Source organism: Dasypus novemcinctus, chromosome 31, assembly GCF_030445035.2.
Source record: "Dasypus novemcinctus isolate mDasNov1 chromosome 31, mDasNov1.1.hap2, whole genome shotgun sequence".
Lineage (NCBI taxonomy): Eukaryota > Metazoa > Chordata > Mammalia > Cingulata > Dasypodidae > Dasypus > Dasypus novemcinctus.
The window spans coordinates 15,630,917-15,656,509 of NC_080703.1; positions in this window are offsets into that span (position 1 = coordinate 15,630,917).

The following is a 25,593-nucleotide window of genomic DNA, read 5'->3' on the forward strand; positions in this document are numbered from 1 at the left end:
CTCATACTTGCCGCCAGATCATCATAGATTCCACCCCTGCAGACGTCAGCTTACATCCTTCCTCTACCCCCTAATTTCCTGTAAGCCTATCTTCCAGTCTCTAGCTCTCTGAGACAGCTTGCTTATTTCATATCATTGAGGTTATGTAGTATTTGTCCTTCAATGCCTGGGTTGCTTCACTCAATATAAGGTTCTCAAGATTCATCCATGTTATCACGTGTGTTTGTAGTGCATTTGTTCTTAAAGCCGAGTGGTATTCCATTGTATATATATATACCACATTTTATTGATCCCCTCATCTGTTAATGGACATTTGGGTTGATTTCAACTTTTGGCAATAGTGAACAATGCTGCTATGAACAGTCGTGGGCATATAACGGTTTGTGTCCTTGTTTTCAGTTCTGCTGGGTATATACCCGCAGTGGTATTGCTGGGTCAAATAGCAAATCTATGGTTAATTTTTTGAGAAACCACCAAACTGTCCTCCAGAATTGTTGGATCCTTCTGCATTCCCACCAGCAGTGGATGAGTGTTCCCATTTCTTCACATCCTCTCCAGCATTTGTACTCATCTGTTATTTTCATAGCTGCCAATCTTAAGGGAGTAAGATGGTACCTCATTGTAGTTTTGATTTGCATTTCCCTGATAGCTAAAGATTTGGAGCATTTTTTCATGTCCTTTTTAGCCATTTGTATTTCTTCTTTGGAGAAGTGTCTGTTTAAACCTTTCTCCCATATTTTAAATGGGTTGTTTATCTTTTTATTTTCAAGATATAGGAGTTCTTTATATATGCAAGTTATTCATCTCTTATCAGATATATGGTTGCCAAATATTTTCTCCCATTGTGTGGGTTCCCTTTTTACTTCCTTGACAAACTCCTTTGAGGTGTAGAAGGCTTTAATTTTGAGGAAGTCCCATTTAACTATTTGTTCTTTTGCTACTCGTGCTTTTGGTGTGATGTTCATGAACCCATTTCCTATTACAAGGTCTTGTAGATGTTTCCCGACACTGCTTTCCAAGGTCTTTATGTTTTTGGCTCTTATATTTAGGTCTTTGATCCATCTTGAGTTGATCTTTGTATAAGGTGTGAGATGGTAATCCTCTTTCATTCTTCTACATATGGATATCCAGTTCTCCAGGCACCATTTGTTGAATAGGCCATTCTCTCCCAGTTGAGAGGGTTTGGTGTCTTTATCGAATATTATATGGCTATATATATGAAGTTCTATATCAGAACTTTCAATTCAATTTCATTGGTCTGTGTGTCTCTCCTTATGCCCATTCCATGCTGTTTTCACTTCTGTAGCTTTGTAGTATGTTTTGAAGTCAGATAGTGTGATTACTCCAATTTTGTTTTTCTTTTTCAATATGTCTTTGGCTATTCGGGGCTGCTTTCCTTTCCAAATAAATTTCATAGTTAGTTTTTCTAGTTCCTTAAAGAAGGCTGTGTTGATTTTTATTGGGATTGCATTGAATGTGTAGATCAGCTTTGGTAGGATAGACATCTTAATAATATTTAGTCTTCCTATCCATGAGCAGGGAATATTCTTCCATTTATTTAGGTCTTCTTTGATTTCCTTGAACAGTCTTCTGTAGTTCTCAGTGTATAAATTTTTTACCTCTTTAGTTAAATTTATTCCTAAATACTTGATTTTTAAATTTACTATTTTGAATGGTATTTGTTTCTTGATTTCCTCCTGATCTTGCTCATTATTGGTGTACAGAAATGCTACTGATTTTTGCGCATTGATCTTGTAACCTGTGACTTTACTAAACTCATATATGAGTTCTAGAAGCTTTGTTGTAGACCTCTCAGAGTTTTCTATGTATAGGATCATGTCATCTGCAAATAATGAAATTTTGACTTCTTCCTTTCTAATTTGAATTCCTTTTATATCTAATTTGAATGCCTTTGAATTCTTGCCTCAGTGCTCGATCAAGTACTTCTAAGACAATGTTTAATAGAAGGGGAGACAGTGGGCATCCTTTTCTTGTTCTTGACTTTAGAGGGAAGGATTTTAGGATTTCTCCATTGTAAACAATGTTGACTGTAAGTTTTTCATATATACTCTTTATCATGGTCAAAAAATTTCCTTGTATTCCAATCTTTTGGAGTGTTTTTATCAAGAAAGCGTGCTGTATTTTGTCAAACACTTTTTCTGTATCTATAGATATAATCATGTGATTTTTTTCCTTCAGTCTGTTTATATGGTGTATTACATTGATTGATTTTCTTATGTTTAACCATGCTTGCATACCTGGAATGAATCCCACTTGGTCGTGGTGTATAATTCGTTTAATGTGTTGTTGAATATGATTAGCAAGTGTTTTGTTAAGTATTTTTGCATCTAAGTTCATTAGAAAAATTGGTCTGTAATTTTCCTTTCTTGTGGTGTCTTTGTTTGGCTTTCGTCCTAGGGTAATGTTGGCAAGAAAGAAGGAGTTAGGTAATGTTCCTTCTGTTTCGATTTTTTTGGAAGAGCTTCACCAGGATTGGTGTTAATTTTTTCCGGAATGTTTTGTAGAATTCACCTGTGAAGCTGTTTGGCCCTGGGCTCTTCTTAGCTGCAAGGTTTTTAATGACTGATTCTATCTCTTTACTTGTGATTGGTTTGTTGAGATCATCAATTTCTTCTTTCATCAATATAGGCTGCTTATGTGTTTCTAGGAATTTGTCCGTTTCCTCTGAATTGTCATTTTTGTTGGAATATAGCTTTTCAAAGTATCCTTTTATGATAGTCTTTATTTCTGTTGGGTCAGTGGTGATATCTCCTTTCTCGTTTCTTATTTTGTGTATTTGCATCTTCTCTCTTTTTTCTTTGTTAGTCTTGCTAAAGGTTTGTCAATTTTATTCATCTTCTCAAAAAAACAGCTCTTGGTCTTGTTTATCTTTTCAAGTGCTTTCTTATTTTCTATTTCATTTAGTTCTGCTCTTATCTTTGTTATTTCCTTCCTTCTTCTTCCTGTGGGATTACTTTGTTGTTTGTTTTCTAATTCCTCCAAATATGCAGTTAGTTCTTCAATTTTTGCTCTTTCTTCTTTTTTGATGTATGAATTTATGGCTATAAATTTCACTGCCAGTACTGCTTTTGCTGCATCTCATAAATTTTGGTATGTTGTGTTATCATAATCATTTGTTTCAAGGTAGTCATTGATTTCTTTTGAGATTTCTTCTTTGACCCACTGTTTTTCTAAGAGTGTTCTGTTTAATTTCATTATTTTGGTGTGAAATCTGGGCCTCTGGCCCTTGCAGATTTCCAGCTTCACTCCACTGTGGTCAGAGATATTATTTTGTATGATTTCAATCTTTCTGAATTCATTAAGCATTTCTTTGTGGCCTAGCATAGGTCTATCTTGGAGAATGATCCATGTGCACTTGAGAAAAATGTATATCCTGCTGTGTTTGGGTGTAATGATCTGTATATGTCTATTAGACAAGCTCCTCTAATATATTGTTCAAATATTTCATTTCTTTGGTGATTCTCTTTTGAGAAGTTCTGTCCAGAGTTGATAGTGGTGTATTAAAATCCCCCACTATAATTGTAGATGTGTCTATTCTTTCACTTAGTTTTTCCAGCATTTGCCTCACGTATTTAGAGGAGCTCTTGTTAGGAGCATAAGTAGTTATGATTGTTCATTCTTCTTGACAGATTGTCCCTTTCACTAATATGTAGTATCCTTCTTTGTCTCTCACAATTGTTTTGCATTTAATGTCTACTTTGTCTGCTATTAATATAGCTACTCCTGCCTTTTTTTGGTTATTGTTTGCTTGTAAGATTGTTTTCCAACCATTCATTTTCAGCCTCCATGAATCTCTGGCTCTAAGATGTGTCTCTTGTAGACAACATATAGATGGGTCATATTTTCTTATCCAATGTTCCAGTCTGAATCTTCTCATAGGTGATTTTAATCCATTGACATTCAGTGTTATTACTTTCAAGATATTATTTATGTTAGCCATATTTTGATTGGACTTCTATTTGTCATATTTTGTTTGTTTTTTTTTCTTCTTCTCTTTTTGTCTTTTTTGTTGCTCTTACACTCTCCTTCACCTCTGCCTGTCCTGTTTTGTCCTTTCTTCCTGCAGAACTCCCTTTAGAATTTCTTGAGGGGGAAGTTTCTTGTTGGCATACTCTTTCAATTTCTGTTTATCTGTGATTATTTTGAACTCTCCATTATTTTTGAATGCTGGTTTATCTGGATAGAGTATTCTTGGTCAGAAATTTTTTTGCTTTAGTACTTTGACTATATCATACCACTGCCTTGCCTCCATGGTTTCAGATGAGAAATCAGCACTTAATTTTTTGGAGCTTCCCTTGTATGTGACGGTTTTCTTTTCTCTTGCTGCTTTTAGAATTTTCTCTTTGTCTTGAGCGTTGGATAATTTGACAAGTATGTGTCTTGGGGTAGGCCTGTTGCGGTTTTTGATGTTTGGGGTTCACTGTGCTTCTTGGATATGTACATCTGTCTCTTTCAGTAGATTTGGGAAGTTTTCGGCCATTATTTCCTGCAACACTCCTTCTGACTCCTTTCTCTTCTCTTCTCCTTCTGGGATGCCTATAATACGTATGTTTGTGCATTTTGCATTGTCATTCATGTCTCTAAGTCCTAGCTGGATATTTTCTATCTTTTTATCAATCAATTTTTCTATCTCTTTGATTTCCGGTGTACTGTCTTCCACATCACTAATTCTCTGCTCTGCCTCTTTAATCTGCTGCTATTTGCTGCAGGTGTATTTTTGATTTCTTGAACCGTGGTGTTCATTCCCATCATATCTGTTATCTTTTTGCATATGTCTGCAATTTCCCCTCCAAATGTTGACTTCATATTGTTAACCTCTTCCTTTACTTCATTAAATTTGTCTGTGATATATGTTCTGAGATCTTTAATTACTTGTGCGAAGTTCTGCTCCCCTTCCTGATTTTTAGTTCGTTCATTGGATTCAGCCATGTTTTCCTGATTACTGGTTCGTTTTGTAGTTTTTTGTTGCTGTCTGGTCATCATTTTATCTTGATGGGTTAATCAGTTTCTTAGCTTCTTTGACTAGTCTTGGGGATTAATTAGCTGTTGTTTTTGTGTAAGTGTTATATCTTCTCTTTGTCACTTTGTTCTTCTCATTCTAATTTCTTGTTGCCAGATGAGTTCACTTTGGAGGAAAGTATTAGGGCCAGGGAAAGGCAATTGTGTAAGAAAGGAAATGCATAAAGTAGTATTGGTAATAAATGTTACCAGAGCAACAATATGAGTTCTGGGAGAATGGATATTAGGTTCATGTATGTTGTGTAGAGTTATAGCAGTAGGTAGAGTACCTATAATGAGGTAATTGACTGAATATGGGAGGAATATGGTATGAATTAAAAAGCTAGTGTTTTCGTTAGAGAGGGAAAGAGAAAAGAAAGGCAATAGTTTCAAGAGTGGATAAAAGACAGAAAACAAAACAAAGGTATTAGTAATTGACAGTTAGACAATTTTGGGGATCAAAGAAAGGGAGGTGGAATATAGGAGAAACAATAGATGATGGAGGATATCAAGATGTGGGGGAAAGGGGATAGTGTAGGTAGCCAAAATCAATTCACACAGAAATGAGGCAGTGGAGGATGAGGAAACCTAGCAAATGTGTGGTGTTCCCTCCAGCACCTATTGTATAAGTAAGATAAAATAAGAAGAAAATGAGTGACAAGAGAGAAAGAAGAAAAAAAAAAGACCTTGTGGGATACAATGGGAGAAAAGATTAGGAGATAATGCAATGTTAGCAATCACTACAATAAAAAATAAAAAAAAATAAAACAAAACAAAACAAAAAAACAAAAAAGAAAAAACACAAATGTTGAGGGCTAGGACATTCAATGACATCAGATGGACCTCAGGGCATGGTGGATTCAGGGATGGAAAGTCTGTGATATTGCAGACTCAAGAGGTGTGATTCTTGGGGTGTAGGTCACCAGGGTTTAGGGGACACAGACCTGGCAACCTCAAATCTGGTTAACAGGGAGCCTAGGAGCACCGCAGTGCAACACAGCCTTCAGGGATCCCCACAGCTCAGTGCCAGACGTATGGGGGAGATCACATCCACAAACTCTGACCTATGCTTCAGAACCCCACAATTCACCCTCTCACTAGTGTCTCCTCTGTGGCTGTATCACTAATTCGACTTCAGGACAGCTCCCGCCCTGCAATCACCCGAAACAGCCACCTCTGGGTCCCTCTACACTGCAGCCAATTTAATGACGCTGCAGATCAACAGCCAGGCCCAGCCGGCGTGGCTCCAGCCGGAAGCGCAGATATCAGTGTCCTAACCCGAAATTCCCATGCCTCGCAAAAGATTCCCCTAATCGGCTTCCAGACATCTCCCACCCTGCAGGCCCCTGAACCAACCTCCTGGTGATGTCTTTTTTTTGTGAGTGATTTAAGGCTGCTACAGATTGGCAGCCAGCCTTGGGGGTGGGGCTCTAGCCGGAAGCACTATCATTCATGTCAGAAATAAAAAATTTTCCCACCTCACACAAAACTCCCATCTGTCTCCCCAAATCAGTCTGCGAAGGCCTCCTGCAGCTCCACCCACCCCAGCAGGGAACGTCCCACACACAGCCCCCACCACTGTGTAAGAGAAACTCAATTTTATCTTATACATGAATTTTCTCTATTGCCTTCCCACCAAATCAATGTCCAGACACCTCCTGCCCTGCAAAATCCTGAAACAGCCTGGTCCCAAAGAATTTCCAATGCTGCCCAGTTGCTTCTATGCAGGAGAGACACTCAGGTGCACTCACTCAACCACCATCTTGCCCCGTCCCTCTCCCCCTGCCTTTGAATTCAGCCCCCTGCCCTACAGCAAGTGTGAGGGAGGAACAATTCTTATCCAACAGTGACCCCTAGTGGTGGTAGTTTTGCCTCTGACTTTCCACCACAGAGCCGCTTTCTTTTTCCTATAGCTTCTTCTGCCTCTTTTCTTCCCATCAGACATACATGAGAGAACTGTCCAGGACACAAGAGCAGAGGTTCTCGTCTCACAAAATGATTTTAAGAGCCAAAGATGGGTTCCACATATTAGTAAAAGGGGTAAACTTTCAAGAAGAAAGAACGAAAATAAACTTTTATGCACCTAAGCACGAGGCTCAAAATACATGAGGCAAACACTGGGAAAATTAAGTGGAGAAATAAATGCTTATACAAGTATAGTGGGGGGATTTAATACAAAATTATTATGACTAGACAGAACATCTCAACAGAGAATCAATAAAGAAACAAAGACTCTGAATAATACACTAGAGGATCTCGACCTAACTGACATATACAGAACAATACACCCAAATACAGTGGGATATACTTTCTTCTCAAGTGCACATGGACAATTACCCAATATACACCACATACTAAGCCACAGAATAACACTCAAAGAATTAAAAAAGATTGAAATTATACAAAGTAATTTCTCTCATTATAATGGTATGAAGCTTGAAATTAGCAGCGGCCAGAAAACTAGGTCAGACACAAATATATGGAAATTAAACAACACACTCTACAACAAACACTGGGTCAAGGAGGAAATTACAAAAGAAATCAGGAAATACCTTGAAATGAATGAAAAGGACAACAATACATATCAAAACTTATTGGATTCAGCCAAAGCTGTATTGAGAGGGAAATTTATAGACATAAATATATAAATGAAAAAAAAAAAGAAGAGCAAAATCAAAGACCTAACAACACACCTGTAGGAATTAGATAAAGAAAAACAAACTAACCCCAAATGAAGTAGAAAGAACTAAATAAAGATTAGAGTAGAATTAAATGAAATAGAAAATAAGAAATCACTAGAAAAAATTAAGAAAACTAAAACCTGGCTCTTTGAGAAGATCATTAAAATTGAAAAACTCTTAGCTATACCAACAAAGAAAAAAGGAGATAAGATGTAAATACACAAAATAATAAATGAAGAAGGGGATATCACCATTAACTCCATAGAAATAGAGTACCAGAAGAGGATACTTTGAGAAATTATATGCCAACAAGAAGGATAATTTAAGGAAATGAAATATTTCTTAGAAACACACAAGCAGCTTACATTGACAAAAGAATTTGATGAACTCAACAGACCAATCACAAGTAAATATGGAATCAGAACCTCCCAAATAAGAAGAGTGCAGGATTAGACAGCTTCACAGGTGAATTCTACCAAACATTCCACAGAGAACTAACACCAATCCTGCTTAAACTCTTCCAAAAAAAACAGAAGTAGAAGGACCGTTGCCTAGCTCATTCTATGATGCCAACATTACCCTAAAAAGAAAGCCAAACAAAGACACCACAAGAAAGGAAAAATACAGACCAATTTCTGCAATGTCCTTAGATGCTAAAATCCTCAAAAAATACTTGCTAATCATATTCAAAAACACATCAAATGAATTATATACCATAACCAAGTGAGTTTCATCCCAGGTATATAAGGATTATCCAACAAAAGAAAATCAATCAATGTAATACACCACATAAACAGATTGAAATAAAAAATCACATGATCATATCTACAGATGCAGAAAAGCATTCACCAAAATACATCACCCTTTTCCTGATAAAATTCCTGCAAAAGAGATAGTAATAGGAGGAAAATTTTTGAACAAGAGTATATATGAAAAAGCCACAGCTAACAACATGTACAATGGTGAAATCCTAAAACCTTTCCCACTAAGATCAAGAACCAGACAAGGATCTCCACTGCCACTGCTTCTATTTAACATTGTGTTAGAAGTACTTACTCAAGCACTTAGGCAAGAAAAAGATATAAAATGCATCCAAATTGAAAGGAAGAAGTCAAAATTTCACTATTTGCAGATATCATGATCCAATGTATGAAAGGCCCTGAGAAATCTACACCAAAACTTTTAGAACTTATAAATGATTTCAGTAATGTCATAGGTTATAATATTAATGCACTAAAGTCAGTAGCATTTCTGTACACTAGTAATGAGCAACCTGTGAAGGAAATCATGACAAAAATCCAATGTACAAGATCAAATAAAAGAATCCAATACCTAGGAATAAACTTATTGAAAATGTAAAGGATTTCTACACAGAAAACTACACAGCCCTGTTAAAGTAAATCAAAGAAGACTTTTTAAAAAATGAAGAATATTCCATTTTCATGGATGGGAAGACCAAACTTCATTAAGATGTCCATCCTACTGAAAATGATCTACACATTTAAAACAATCTCAATAGAAATCAACACATCCTTTTTATTGAATTGGAAAAACTAAATATGAAATTTAAATGGAAGGGCAAGTGTCTCCAAATAGCAAAAGATATATTGAAAAAGGAAAATGAAATTGGAGGAATCACACTTTTTGACTTTAAAACATTCTATAAAGCTACAGTGGTCAAAACTTCATGGTATTGACACAAGGATAAACATACCAAGAAATTGAGCCAAATTGAGAGTTCTGATATAGAATCAGATATTCAAAAAGGCCACCAAACACATTCAACTGGGAGAGAATGCCATCTCCAACAAATTGTGCTTGGAAAACTGGAATCCATATCCAAAAGAATGTGAGAGAAACACCATCTCACACCATATACAAAAATCAACTCAGGATTGATCAAAGATCTAAATGTAAGAGCAAACAGCATAAAGACCTTGAAAGATAATCTAGTGGAGCATTTACAGGACCTTGTAATAGGGAATATTTTTTCATGTCTTTATTGTTTTTAATGTTACATTAAAAAAAATGAGGCCTCCATATACCCCCCACCCCCCTCACCCCACTCCTCCCACATCAAAAACTTCTTTCATCATTGTGGGATATTCATTGCATTTGGTGAATATAATTTGGAGCACTGCTTCACCACATGGATAGTGGTTTACATTGTAGTTTACACTCTCTCCCAGTCCACCTAGTGAGCCATGGCAGGACATACATTGCACAGTGTCTTTCCTTGCAGTACCACCGAGGACAACTCCAAGTCCTGAAAATGCCCCCACATCATATCTCTTCTTCCCTCTCCCTAACCTCAGCAGGTACTGTGGCCACTTTCTCCACATCAATGCTACAAATTCTTCCATTACTAATCACAATAGTTCCATAGTTGAATATATCAGTAAGTTTACTCTAATCCATATTCTAATCCTCCAGCCTGTGGACCCTGGGATGTTTATGTCCACTCCACCTCTATATTGCAGGAGCTTAGGTTCCACATGGATGAAGGATGCAATTTTCCTGCTTGCAGGTGTAGGCACTCTTGACTCTGTGGTGTGGTGGTTGACCTTCTTCACCTCTCTGTTAGGTGGCCAGGGTAAGTCCAATAAACCAGACAGTATAAGTTGCAAATCTGCTGAGGCTTAGGGCCTGACTATCACTTGGACAGTCCAGAGATTCAGGTCTCCTGAATATACACCAACCCCAGCGCTAACCACAGGTCCAGTAAAAGTGACAGAAGAAGCATGTGTAGAAAGGTCATATGTGAATCCAACTCCATCATACTCAGGAACACAAACTCCAGAGTAGGGCCCACTGACATGGCACTGAACTCCAGAGCCATCTGCCATGACCATAGAACCTGTGGGTCTCTATAGCCCTCAGGAGAACCAGTACCTGAGGTTGTATCTACTTTGGCTGTCTCTGGGACCTTGCTGAGGTGTGTGTAAGCACAACCTCTCTGATGACCTCCTGACTCTCTTTTAGAGACTCATAGCCATATAAACTCATTTGTTCTTTTCATTTCCTTTTATTCAAGATCATAAAGCAGTTTTTAATGCCTAATATTACATGTAGGCTGAGGTAGTCTGCTCTTCTGAGTTGACCCTTTTATTCAAAGTCTTTTTCTAGTTACATCACCAGCTGGTGCTTGGTAGTAATTCCTCAGCACTAGGGAGTTTCATCCCTGGGAGTTGTGTCCCATGATGGGGGGAAGGTAATGCATTTCCATTCTGAGTTTGGCTTGAACTTCACATCCAAATCCCAAGCAGTGAAAGAAAAAAATAGATAAATGGGAACTCCTCAAAATTAAAACTTTTACACCTCGAAGGTGTGATGGAAGAAAATATTTGGTAATTATATATCTGATAGGAGCCTAACATACAGCATATATAAAGAAAACATATCTAAAAACAAAAGACAAACAACCCTTTTAAAAATGGGGAAAAGAGAAAGACAAAGTAGATACACCTCCGGGTATTGGTGCTACACAGATTCTACGGTCATGGCAGATGGCTCTGGAGTGGGCCTTACTATGGAAATTGTGCTCCTGAGTGTGATGGAATTGGACTCAGATGTGACCTTTCTACACATGCCTCTTTTGTCACTTTTATTGAACTTGTAGTTTGTCACTGGGGTTGGTGTATCCTAAGAAGACTTGAAGCTATGGACTGGCCATGTGGCAGCTGGGCTCTAAGCCTCAGCAGATTTGAACTCCTATTCTCTGGTTTGCTGAACTTGCACAGGCCAGCTAACAGGAAAGTGAAAATGGCTAACCACCACACCAGGGAACTGAGATTGCCTACAACTTTAAGTAAGAGAATCATATCCACCAACCATGTTGGATATAAGTCCCCTCTCAATATAGAGGTGGAATGGACATCACCAACCCAGGGTCTACAGGATGGAGGAATAAATTATGGAATAGTGTGAACTTATTGGTATTCTTCTGTAAAATTATTTTGAATAGTAAGAGAAGCAGCTGTAACATTGATCTGGAGAAAGTGGCTATGGTAGTTGCTGAGGGAAGGGAGAAGGAAGAGTTGAGATGTGGGACATTTTTGCTACTTGGAGTTGTCCTAAATGATATTGCAGGGACAGATGCTGGACATTATATATCCTGCCATAACCCACTGAATGTACTGGGGAGAGTGTAAACTACAATGTAAATTATAATCCATGCAGTCTGGCAACGCTCCAAAATGTAGTCACCAAATGCAAATAATATGCCACAATGATAAACAAGGTTTTTGATGTGGGAGGAGTGGGAGGGTGGTGTGTCGGAAATGGAAGAACCTTTTACTTTTTTTAATACAACTTTATTTTGTGATCTATGTATCTTTAAGAAACATACAATTTAATAAGTAAAAAGAAAGAATACGTAACTAGCTCATGGAATAACATGGATGAACCTTGAGGTCCTTTTGTTGAGTGAAGCAAGTCAGACATTGAAGGACAAATATTACATGACTTTTGATATAAATTAAGCAAATCAAGCAGACTCAGAGAGCTATTGTCTGTAAGAGCTATTTAGAGGAAATATAAAGGGAGAAGTTTGTGAGCCAATGCCCATATGGACCAAATCTATGATAAGGTGAAAGTGTGTCATTGGGTAGTGAAGGACTATGACAAAACATTGGTGATACTATTGGGTTAGGCATTGCTGGTTTGACAGGGGTGGGGTAGTGAGGGTACGTTGGATGGCTCATGGAACTGGGGGAGGGTTGGGCAATGGACCATGTGAACATTGGGAATTGTCAGGTATGTGGTTGAATGTAAAAAGTTGAGAACACTCCTATGGCAATATGACAAGGGAGGGTTACTGGTTTATGGTGTTGGATGGGGAGCATTCAGGACAGGGTGCACCTGGGGCAGGCTTCTAGGGAGAGTGTGCATGATCATTTTGTCATAATGTTTTGTGTCGGTGTGTGGAAACCCACATAATGAGTGGGAAGCTGTTGAACTCCCATCCTGGGGAGAACCTATATCTTCTCAAACAATGGGACAGGAGTCATTTGAGGGCATAGGTGATTCCTAAGAGGGGAGGACAAACCAGAATGTCAGAACTTCAGTGTTGCAAGTAACTATGAATCTTATCCAAGTAGTGAAACCAGATGATCAATATTGGCCCCAAGGGGAGGCAGAGGGAGCACACAGAGTATATGAAAGAGGGTTATTTATTGGGCAATGGAAGTGTTCTACATGATCTTACAATGATGGACACTGGTCATGTTAAATGTCATCAAAATTTATAAATGACCACACCATGGAGCCTAGAGTGTCTACAACTGAAAGCAGGAGGAGTGCATCCAGTCTCCATCTGGAATTTAAGCCCCCACTTGACATAGATGTGCAATGGACACAACCAATCCAATGTCCACAGAAAAAATGTGGAATGGGTGTGGGAAGGGTAGCCATGGTGGCTGCTGGGTTTGGGGAATGGGAGGAAGAGATGAGATGTGGAGGCGTTTTCGGGACGAGGAGAAGTCCTGGGTGGTGCTTCATGGACAATTACGGGACATTGTAGATCCCCCCAGGGCCCACTGGATGGAACATGGGAGAGTGTGGGCTATGATGTGGACCACTGACTAGGGGTGCAGTGATACTCAGAGATGTACTTACCAGGTGCAATGGATGAGTCACGATGATGGGAGAGAGTGTTGCTGTGGGGGGAGTGGGGGGTGGGGGTGGTGGGGTTGAATGGGACTTCATATTTTTTGAATGTAATTTTTAAAAATAAATAAATAATCTATTAAATAATTTATAAATTAATGTGCTGTAAAATGTAAACCATAATATAAACCATTGACCGTGGTTAGTAGCTATGATTTACTGCTTGTATAACAGTTGAAACAAATGTACCATCCACATGTAAAACATGTGATTAACATGGGAAAGGGGAAAAGGGGGGAGGATGTTGGGTATATCGGGTCCCCTATATGCTGTGTGTGACTTTTCTGTGACCTAAAACTTCTTTGAAAACAAAATTTTATACTTTTGTTTAATGGAATAAACAAAATGGAGTAAATGGAAGGAAATGTCAGTATACACACAGTACAATATATATTAAACTGATGAAAGAAAAAAGTTTTTAAGAAAATAATAGGTTTCATTATTTTGTAATATCCTAAATTTTAAATTTTATTTTAATTTTTTTTGTATTTTATTTTTAATATTTAACCGATCATTATTATTTGATTTTCCTAATAATTGTATTTGGCTATTTTATTGGCTTCATTTTTGAAGAAGCTTTGGATCACAGAAGAGTTACAATTGGAGAAGGGGAGAATCATTAGTGTGGAGTGTCAGTAATGAGGGATACATGGGAGGAATTTCTCCTGGAAATACATGTAAGGTATATAAATGTTTTCACATATTCATGTGGCATTGCCCCAGTGGGTGGAGAGACACACAATAACTGAGAGAATATTGAATTCTAATCCTGGAGAGCTCTGCTACATTCTCTAATGGAACAGCAGCAATCCCCCAAGTACAGGGGCAATGACTAGTGAAGAAAAATGGCCCATTGATGGACCCTTGATATTGATGACTATGCTTATGAGCCTTTGCTCTTGAAATTGAAACTTAGCCTTGTGTTTAGGGTGCCTAAAATTACCTTCTGAGATCCTCCTTGTTGCTCAAATGTAGCCTCTTTCTAAGACAAATTCAGCATACAACTGCGTTGTCTTCCCCCCAGAGTAGGACATGACTCCTAGGGATGAGCCTTCTGTACATTGAGGGATTACCATCACCAATCAAATAGCAGGGTAACTGGAAAAAGATGTAAAAGAAAAGGGGGGGGGATGTAAAAACAAATGAGTTCAGAAGGCCGAGAGACTTCAAAGTGAATTGGGAGGTCATTTCAGAGGTAGCACTTATGCACATCTCAGCAGGATCTCATAGACTGCCAAAATAGATACTACCCCAAATAGTCTCCTAAGAGCTCTGGAGACACCTAGGTCCTATGGTCATGATAGATAGGTCAGGAATTTGGTGCCTTCCCAGTGGGCCTACCTTGGGGTTTGTGCTCCCCATTGTGACAGAGTTGGGACTCAGTTATGACTTCCCTACACATAGCTCATCTGTCCCTTCTATTTGAACTTGTACTTGGTCATGATATTAGTAGATGTACACCCAAGAAACTTAAGTCTTTGGACTGCCCATGTGCCAGCTGTGCCCTGAGCCTCAGTGGAGTTGCAACACCTACTCTCCAGTTCATTGGACCCACCCAGGGTAATTAACAAAGAGGTGAGGATGGGCAACCACTATACCAAGGAAATAAGAAAGCCTACAACTGCCAGCAAGAGCATCCCATCCATATATGGGATCAAACTCCCCTCTCAATTAGAGTTGGATTGGGCATCACCATCCCAGATTCCTTAAGAATGGGAAAGAACTATGGACTAGAGTGGACTTACTGGTATTCTTCTATAGCCTTATTGTCTATACTTATTGTTACTTATTGTAATTCTAGCAATGGAAGAAATTATAACATTGGTGTGGAGGCAGTGACCGCTGGAGGATCTGAGGGCAAGGAGAGGGAAAAAGAGTTGTAACACGGGGGCATTTTGGGGACTTGGAGTTGTTCTGAATGGCTTTGCAATGAAAGATAAAGGCCATTATATGTCTTCCCATAACCTACAAAATTATGTGGGAGAGAGTGTCAACTACAATGTAAACTATAATCAATGCTCAGTAGCAATATCCTGAAATGTGTTTATCAATTGCAATGAATGTATGTCCCTAATGAAAGATGTTGTTTATGTGGGAGAATGTGGGAGCTACGAGGAGCAGGGCATATGGAAATTCCTACACATTTTATGTAACATTTATGTAATCTAAGTACCTATAAAATAATTTTAAAAAAATATTTTTTAAAAAAGAAACCAGTCTAATAGGATAAGACAAAACAGCGAGATATTAGAATGATCACTGTTTGCCCAGGCCTTAGGCAGAGGGAGGTACATTGAGTAGGTGAAGCTCAGAAATTTTCAGAACAGTGAAATTATTCTCTATTATACTGGGATTGCAGGCATATGACATTATGCATTTTTCAAAACCCATTGAACTTGACAACATCCAAGTTCAAAAATAATCTAACTGTATTGTAAATGCATCAAATGCCCTATCTGAGGGGTATGGGAGGAAAAGATGCTGGATTAGTAATATTGGATATGAACAGTGTCTGTAATATGAAATCAATGGGCACTGTACACAGGTATGCTACTCTATTTGATATTGTGTCCCATCAGGGTATGGGTTAACAAATTTTACTTTTATACATGTACACTGGAATTAAGCAATGAAGTAAATCAATGGAATATGGGAAATATGCTTCCCAACATGGTGTGGAAGGACTCAGATAAGCAAGGGGAGGATGTTAGATTGTTCTGTTAATGATTTAGAGACAGACACATCAGTGTGAATTCGTGTGGAGGTAAATATAGTTACACAGGGTTGCTTGTAGAAATATTTGCAGATATGTATATATACATAGGATTGTGTACACACATGTGTGTTTTTGTAATATCCATGGAGATGGCCCAGTAGCAAGGCACATATATCGTCCAGACTTTAGATATTAAAAGCATTTTTGCAAGAAGAATTTTCTTGGAGAAATAGCTGCCTGCAGGACTAGGTCAAGAAATATACAAAAAGAGTCTGGAGTATCTCTTAGTACCAAAAAGTTAGTATGTGTTAAAGTAAAACTGGTAATGTTGGGGATAATTTCAAATAGACACAGGACATAGCCAAAAGGGTTCCAAAGGTCAAAACTGGAATAAACTGAAAAACAAAATAAAGTAGTACTGTATCACAACACAAAGTAAGAAATAAATGTCATGAGGCAATCCTAATATAAATAATTGATTTTTAAAAGATACATATTTATTGTGAAGATGAATTCCATAATATATGGAGATATTTTTCTCTCAAGGCAGTGGCACAAACATCACACTCCTGAATGTGGGCTTCATGTATTAATTTCATTCCAAAAGCCATATATGGAAATGCAGAGAATTGATGAGTATTGGGGAAGCTAGGGAAGCTCCAAACACTGTTGATCAAGGTCAACATCAAGAGTGATAAGTGATGTTGATAGGATGCACCCTAGATATGATGCAATGAAAATAACACATTATCCTGGTATCTTCCTCCAAAATCCCATTAACCCTGTCTAAACATGAGAAGAATATCAGGCAAATTCAGAGTGAGGGGCACTTTAGAAAATACCCGACGTACACTCCTCAAAAGTATACAAGTCATAAAACATGAGGAGAAAATCTGATACGTAGTCACTGCCTGAATGGCTTAAGAATTTTTGAAAATAAATATAATTTGCTATTCTGGCTTGGAGGTGTTAAGATATTGGAAAAGTATGTGAGAAGTTCTTGAAAATCCTCTCTACTATCCTTGCACCTTTTCTGTAAATCTAACACAGTTTTAAAATATTAATTTTATTAATAAATAAATTATTAGTTAAGTGCAAAATTCTAGAAACTTTGAACTCCAAGGTTCAATCCATGACAATTACATTTACATACCTTGGATAAGAATATAGCATTGCTGCCTCACATTATTCTTCCATTAAATCAGAATAGTGAAAAACAATTTTATGGAATAATTGAATTAAATGAAATAATGAATACAAAATGCCTGGCATTGTGCTTAGGATAAAAATGAATATTTTTCTTTGTAGTCCAAGCCCACACAGATTCACTTCCCACTACAATTGTGCTATTTCCATCCCTCATCCTCTCTGTAGGGTTTTGGCAACAGCGATCATCATGTTGACTGAGAGTAAGCTTTCATCATGGCAAGTAATTTCACGACCATCACCTTCTATAAACCTGCCCTGACTCTCAATAATTTAAAACATAAATATCCATGTTCTGCACAAAACACCAGGCTCTCTATACTATGGCTACTGCCAAACTGGTCAGGCTGCTTATCCCCTTTTCACATCCTACCCCTTCATTGTTCATCAGATAGCAAGAACTAATTTTAAAACTTCACCACACCATATGGTTACCTTGATTGGATTGTTTCCCTCTTGTTTCTTCTTGGTGCGTTTCTGCACCTTTCTCCTCTTGAAGTTACCCCAATCTCTACTTTCAGTGTCAGTGCAGTCATCTCCCTTGTGAAGCCTTCACTTGTCTCCACAGAATGAGCATAAACTTTTAGATCCACTTCACCAGGATGTCAGTGCCATCTCAGGGTATTTCATGTAGTCACTACTATTTTTGCTTGCACATAATCTCTATAAGATGTGGAAGAATATTTTACTTATCTCTTTATTCACAAAATATTATTTAGTAACTTCCATGATGTGTTTGATGACTAAATGGTTGTTGAATGACTAAAATTAAAATGAATGAGGGATGTGCAGAAAGGTCACATCTGAGTAAAATTCCATCATACTCAGGAATACAAACTCCAAAGTAGGGCCCACTGACATGGCGCTGAACTCCAGAGCCAGCTGCCATGACCATAGAACCCGTGGGTCTCTGCAGCCTTCAGGAGAACTAGTACCTGGCCTTCTATCTACTTTGGCTGTCTCTGGGACCCTGCTGAGGCATGCATAAGCACGACCCTTCTGATGACCCCCTGACTCTTTTTTGGAAACTCATAGCCATATAAACTCATTTCTCCTTTCCATTTCCCCCTTTTATTCAAGGTCAAAAAACAGTTTTTAACAACTGTTATTACGTTATTACGTGAAGGTTGAGATATTCTGCTGGTCTGACTTGACCCTTTTATTCAAAGTCTTCTTCTAGTTACATCATCAGCTGGTGCTTGGTAGTAATCCCTCAGCACCAGAGAAGCTCATCCCTGGGAGTCATGTCCCATGCTGGGGGAAAGTAATGCATTTTCATGCTGAGTTTGGCTTAGAGAGTGGCCACATTTGACCAACATGGAGGATCTCAGGAGGTAACCCAGGCAAACTGCACCTCTAGGCCTAGTTCATATTTTAGGCACACAGGCTCATAAGCATAGTCATCAGTATAAAGGGCTCATTGTTGGACCATACTTATTAGTCTTTGTCATTGCATTTGGGGATTGATGCTGTTCCATTGGGGAATGTGATAGAGCTCCCTAGTTTAGGAACTCAACATTCCCTTATTTGAAGTTTTTAATTGTAACCACTATGAAAATATCCAAACATTTTTATGTACCCTATATACATGCCTGGAGAACTCCCTCCCAACCATGTGGCTCCCACCAATAACATCCCACACAGTGTTCCTCCCCTGCCAGAGTTGAACCTCTCTGTTCACACTGAGACTATTTTAATATTTACTCTTTGAAATCTAAATGTGATTTTGAAAATAATTGATTCTTCCTTCCAATGTACAATATATAGTCAAAATAACCTGCTGGATGTTGATTAAATTTAGAATATTAAAATTTTGTTCAACACACACAAAAAAAATTCTTAAAAAATGAAGCCTAATATATTGTCAAGTTCCACAAATAATAAAGTGGAAGATAGTGATGGATTTAAAGGTTAGATATAGAATACATAGTAATTTAGAAAAACTAAATAAAGTAAAAATAAATTGGTGTATCAAAAAATGAAAATGCTTCATTTTTGATGTTTTGTCTTTCATTAATGCAATAGGTGTTGCCCCGTATGTACAGTGGCAAGGCAATTTCATTTCTTCCTCAGTGTCTACATCCTTTCTTTTTTTCTAATTATTTGTTTTGTCTTCACAAAATGTTTAGATCACAGTAATTCACATATATAATATAGGGTATTCCCACATATCCAATATCAAACATTTTGTCCCTTCCCTAGCAATGATATTTTTACATGTTCATATTGTGTTTGCTGCACTTGATGTACAGATATTGAAACATAGATTGCAACCAAGGTTCCATTTTGTCTTACATTATGATCTATATTTTAGACTATACAATTTTCTAAATTTTTAGGTATCTTATGTTTTACATTATAGTTTACATTTTAACCTATATACTTTTATACAATTTTGGTGTAATTTAACATGTCCTATATCCATCATTGCATGATCTTGTGGAACACTTCCATTACCCTACAGTTACCCTGATTCCATCTATTCAATACCCCTCTCCCCCTCCCCATAGCACCCACAGTGACAATCAGTCTTCATTACTTGAAGGACCATATTCAGAGATACTTGCAACAGTGTTGATGGCTTGACATACTCGACTGTCCTAACCCATTGAGAGCCACCAGTATTCTTGAGACACATTTCCCTGTTTGAGAACATCAGTCCTCAGGATGTGGGTATAACTTCACACTAATTGTATGGATCGCCACCAAGTGATATAACCCACTATGACAAAATGAGCATTCACACACTACCTGGAAGCCTGACCTGCGTAAGATGTCCCCCCTTAAGCATCTTAAACATGTAAACTTCCTTATTATATTTTCTAAAAAGTTTTCTCAACATTACAGTTTCAACCACATACCTGACAATCTACTATGTCCAAATATTTCCCCACCCTCCCCCCAATTTCTAGGGCCATCTGACCCTTCCTCCCATCCCTAGCCCCGCTCAAGCCATTAAAGCTCCACCCAAGGCATCCGTATGCCCCCATTTTATCCCTTCCCTCTACAAATATTTACATACAGCTTATCATAGATTTCACCCATGTAGGTGTTAGCTCTCTTCCAAACTTTCTTTAAGCCTATCAACCAGTCTGTAGCTCTCTGAGACAACTTATCATGTAATATTTGTGCTTCAATGCCTGGGTTGCTTCACTCAACATAAGGTTTTCAAGATTCATCCATGTTATCACATGTGTTTGTACTGTATTCCATCTTATAGCTGAGTAGTAGTCCATTGTATGTATATGCCACATTTTATTTATCCATTCATCTATTGATGGGCATTTGCATTGATTCCAACTTTTGGCAATAGTAAATAATGCTGCTATGAACATTGGTGTGCATATATCAGTTTGTATCCTTGTTTTCAGTTCTACTGGGTAAATACCCACCAGTGGACTTGCTGGGCCATATGGCAAATCCATAGCTGGTTTTTTTTGACAAACCACCAAACTGTTCTTCAGAATGGCTGTATCCTTCTGCATTTCCACCAGCATGAGTGAGTGTTCCCATTCCTCCACATCCTCTCCAGTACTTGTAGTCTTCTGTGTTTTTGATGGCTGCTAGTCTCGTGGGAGTAAGATGGTATCTCATTGTAGTTTTGATTTCCATTTCCCTAATATCTAGTGATTTTGAGCATTTTTCATGTGCTTTTTAGTCATTTGCATTTCTTATTTGGAGAAGTTTCTATTTATTTTTTTATTTTTATTTTTTATTTATTTATTTATTTTTTATTGACTTTGTAATAATATTACATTAAAAATATATATATATATGAGGTCCCATTTAACCCCATTACCCCCAACCCACCTCTGCCCCCCCAGAAACACTCATTCCCATCATCATGACACATCCATTGCATTTGGTAAGTACATCTTTGGGCACCTCTGCACCCCATGGTCAATGGTCCACATCATGGCCCATACTCTCCCCCATTCCATCCAGTGGGCCCTGTGAGGATTTACAATGTCCGGTGATTGCCCCTGAAGCACCATCCAGGGCAGATCCATGTCCCAAAGTCGCCTCCACCTCTCATCTCTTCCTGCCTTTCCCCATACCCATCAGCCACCATGTCCACTTTTCCCAATCCTATGCTACCTTTTCTATGTGGACATTGGATTGGTTGTGTCCATTGCACCTCTATGTCAAGAGGAGGCTCAGATTCCACATGGATGCTGGATGCAATCCTCCCACTTTCAGTTGTAATCACTCTAGGCTCCATGGTGTGGTGGTTGTCCTTCTTCAACTCCATCTTAGCTGAGTGTGGTGAGTCCAATGAATCAGATTGTAGGTTCTGGAGTTTGTTGAGGCTCAGGACCTGGCTATCACATTGTCAGTCCAGAGATTCAAATCCCCTAAATATCTCTTAAACCCCAACACTAACTGCACCTCCAGCACATTAGCATGAAAGTCTTAGGAAGAGAGATCCCATCTGAGTCCAGATTCATCACACATAAACACCATTTCCAAAGAGGGGCCATCTGACCTGGTAGTTAAGCCCATCGGCCTTGACCATAACTCCCATGGGTCTCTTTAGCCCTCAAAGGAACCAATACCTGGGGGTTGTATCTGCTTTATCTGTCTCTCAGACTCTGCTCAGTTGTGCATAAGGGCAATCCTTCTGCCAGCCTCCAGACTCTTTTTTTTTTTTTTAATTAATTTTTTTATTGACTTTGTAATAATGTTACATTAAAAATATATATGTGAGGTCCCATTCATCCCCACCCCCCCACCCCCCTTCTCCCCCCCCAACAACACTCGTTTCCATCATCATGACACATCCATTGGATTTGGTAAGTACATCTTTGGGCACCTCTGCACCTTATAGACAATGGTCCACATCATGGCCCCCACTCTCCTCCATTCCATCCAGTGGGCCCTATGAGGATTTACAATGTCTGGTGATTACCTCTGAGGCACCATGCAGGGCAGCTCCATGTCCCAAAGACGCCTCCACCTCTCATCTCTTCCTGCCTTTCCCCATACCCATCGTCCACCATGTCCACTTTTCCCAATTCCATGCCACCTCTTCTAAGTGGACATTGGATTGGTTGTGTCCATTGCACCTCTATGTCAAGAGGAGGCTCAGATTCCACATGGATGTTGGATGCAGTCCTCCCATTTTCAGTTGTAATCACTCTAGGCTCCATGGTGTGGTGGTTGTCCTTCTTCAACTCCATCTTAGCTGAGTGTGGTAAGTCCAATACATCAGATTGTAGGTGCTGGAGTCTGTTGAGGCTCAGGACCTGGCTATCACATTGTCGGTCCAGAGATTCAAATCCCCTAAATATATCTTAAACCCCAACGTTAACTGCACCTCCAGCACATTAGCATGAAAGACTTATGAAGGGAGATCCCATCTGAGACCAGATTCATCCCACATAAACACCATTTCCAAAGAGGGGCCATCTGCCCTGATAGTTAACCCCATCGGCCATGACCATAACTCTCATGGGTCTCTTTAGCCTTCAAAGGAACCATTATCTGGGGGTTGTATCTGCTTTATCTGTCTCTCTGACTCTGCTCAGTTGTGCATGAGGGCAATCCTTCTGCCAGCCTCCAGACTCTTTTTTAGAAACTCGTAGCCATATAAACTCATTTCTCCTTTCCATTTCCCCCTTACTTTAGGTCAAACAGCATTTTAAAGTCATGGTATTTTATGTAGACATTGATATTCTGCTGATCCGCATTGAACCTTCCGTATAAGGTCCTTTTCCAGTTGCATCATCAGTTGGTATTTGATAGTGGTCCCTCGTTGCCAGGGAGGCTCATCCCCGGGTGTCATGTCCCACGCTGGAGGGAAGGCATTGCATTTACATGCTGAGTTTGGCTTCAAGACTGGCCACATTTGAGTAACATGAAGGCTGACAGGAGGAAATTCCCAGGCACAATGCTGCTCTAGGCCTTGTTCTTATTTTAGGCTTATCAGCTCACAAGCATAGTCATTAGCATCAGGGGCTCACTGTTGAGCCCTCACTCCCTCCTGGTCCCCACCGCTGCACCTGGGAGACTGTCGCTGCTCCCCTAGGGACCACAACAGAGCACCACTGGCCAGGAACCCAGTACCCCCCTGCTGTGGTTTTTAATTGTTGCCACTATGAGTATATCCAAACATTACCATGCACCCTGGACATATGTTCTGTACAGCTCCCTGTCAGCCATATATCACCTGTCAATGGTATCCTATACCAGTATCCCTCCATTGCCATTGTTGAACCACTCTGTGATCCAGAACTCCCTGAAATTTAAAGCCCAATATAATGTCAGGGTCCCTTACTAGGAAATGGCATATAGTGATAGGTTTAAAGGTTAGATAAAGAATATGTGATGACTTGGAAAAAATTCTACATCCTATCTTTTTTTTTTTCCCCCTAATTATTGAGCTTCTCTTCACAGGAGCCCTAAACCACAGCAATGCATATATATAATATACAGCACTCCCATACATCCACCACAAAACCTTTTCCCTTCCACAGCGATACCCTTACACCCTATTCACATCATATTTACTTAACGTGATGTACAGAGTCTGAGACAATAGCTTTCTAACAAGGTGACATCTGTGCTTACATTGTGGTGCATACTTTAGGATACACAGTTTTTTACATTCTTAGTTATCCTATGTTTTACATTATGGTTTACATTATCAGTCTGTCATCTCCTATATGTTATGGTGTAATATTACATGTTTTATATCCATCCTTGTGTACTCTCACGAAACTCCTCTCTTACCCCCCATTTACCTTGGTTTGCGGGTTTGACGGTGGCTGGGGAGGGGCGGATGGGTAACAATGCCCAAAAGTGGGGGGAGGGAGGAGTAGCATACGAACACAGGAGAGGGTCAGGTGTTGGTGGAGAGTAAAATGTGGAGAAAATCATATCAAAATATAATAAAGAGGGCTACCTGTTTAGAACGCTCGGAGGGGAGGGTCTGATGCAGGACGGGTTCCTGGGGAATGTCTACATGCTCATTCTGCCAGAGTGGGTGACACCATGGGGTAGACACCCAAGTAGTGAGAGTGGAGGTGGACCCACATCCTGGGGAGGACTAATGCCATCAAATAGAGGGAACTGTATCCCCTCGAGAGAAAGGGTGGCTCCCAGGGCATTGGGGCAGTTGAGCAAGTTAGGCCCTGAACACTATTCCATCTATCTTTAGAAGTGGCTCCTCGGGAAACGGAGGTTGGCTGTCAATGTAGGCAGCAAGGTGGAAGGGAAAATGGAAGTTAAATGTGTGGAACCGAGGAGTTTCTATTTAAGTCTTGCAACTTTTTAAAATGGGTGGGTTGTCTTTTTATTTTTGAGATATAGGAATTCTTTATATTTGAAGGATATTAGTCTCCTATCAGATATATGGTTACCAAATATTTTTACCCATGGGGTAGCCTCTCTTTTCATTTTCTTGACAAAGTCCTTTGAGGTGCAAAAGGCTTTAATTTTGAAGAAGTCTCATGTATCTATTTGTTCTTCTACTCGTGCTTCTGGTGTGAAGTACATGAAGCCATTTCCTATTACAAGGTCCTGTAGGTGTTTCCCTACATTGCATTCTAAGGTCCTTATGGTCTTGGCTCTTCTTTCAGGTCTTTGATCCATCTTGAGTTGATTTTTTTATAAGGTGTGAGTTGGTAATCCTCTTTCAGTGGGTTTGGTGGTCTTGTGAATATCATATGACTGTATCTATGAGGAGCTATATCAGAATTTTCAAATTGGTTCCATTGGTCAGTGTGTCTCTCCTTGTGCCAGTACCATGCTGTTTTCACTACTGTACTATGTTTTGAAGTCAGGTAGTGTAATTCCTCCAATTTTGTTTTTTCTTTTTCAATATGTCTTTGGCTATTCGGGGCCTCTTTCCTTTCCAAATAAATTTCTTAGTGAGTTTTTCTATTTCACTAAAGAATGTTGTGTTGATTTTCATTGGGATTACATTGAATGTGTAGATCAGTTTTGGTAGGATAGCCATCTTAATAATATTTAGCCTTCTTATGCATGAACAGGGAGTATTCTTCCATTTATTTAAGTCTTCTTTGATTTCCTTGAACAGTGTTGTGTAGTTTTCTGTGTATAAATGTTGTACATCTTCAGTTAAATTTATTTCTAGGTATTTGATTTTTTAATTTACTATTGCAAATGGTATTTTTTCTTGATTTCCTCCTCAGGTTTTTCATTAGTGTTGTACAGACATGCTACTGATTTTTGTGCATTGATCTCATAACCTATGACATTACTGAACTCATTTATAAATTCTAGAAGCTTTGTTGTAGATTTCTCAGGGTTTTCTATGTATAGGGTCATATCAGCTGCAAA